Source organism: Sinocyclocheilus anshuiensis, unplaced genomic scaffold, assembly GCF_001515605.1.
Source record: "Sinocyclocheilus anshuiensis isolate Anshui unplaced genomic scaffold, SAMN03320099.WGS_v1.1 scaffold431, whole genome shotgun sequence".
Classification (NCBI taxonomy): domain Eukaryota; kingdom Metazoa; phylum Chordata; class Actinopteri; order Cypriniformes; family Cyprinidae; genus Sinocyclocheilus; species Sinocyclocheilus anshuiensis.
Window position 1 is genome coordinate 928,070 of NW_015551065.1, and position 634 is coordinate 928,703.

The window sequence follows — 634 nt, forward strand, 5'->3', positions numbered from 1 at the left end:
GCGATGTCATCTGAGTCGCAAACAGGTCCACCTGAGCCTGGCCAAAAATTCTCCATATCTGCTTCACCACCTCGGGGTGAAGCCTCAATTCCCCGGGCCTCGGCCCCTGCCTCGACAGGATGTCTGCCCCCATATTTAGATGCCCAGGAATATGCACTGCTCTCAACAAAAGGAGTTTGTCTTGGGACCACACAAGGATCTGGTGCGCCAGCTTGTACAAGGGGCGCGAACGCAGACCTCCCTGGTGGTTGATGTAAGAGACCACCGCTGTGTTGTCGGTGCGCACCAACACATGACGATCTCTTAGGTCCAGGAGGAAGTGCTTCAAAGCTTGAAACATGGCCAGCATGTGCCACGTCTCCAGGCAGATGTGCCACGTGAGATGGCGACCGCTCCACAGACCGCGGGCAGGGTGGCCATTCATGACCGCTCCCCAACCGGTCCGTCGCTAGTGTTACGCGGCGACAAGGAGCTCCCAGCACCGGGCCCTGAGCCAAGAACCAAGGTTTCCTCCACATGTCCAAGGCACGTAGGCATCGCCGCGTGACCTTGAACATGTGAAGCGGGTTTCCCCTCAGGGAGAACACCCTGGTCTTGAGCCACCACTGTAGGGGTCTCATGTACAGCAGGCCAA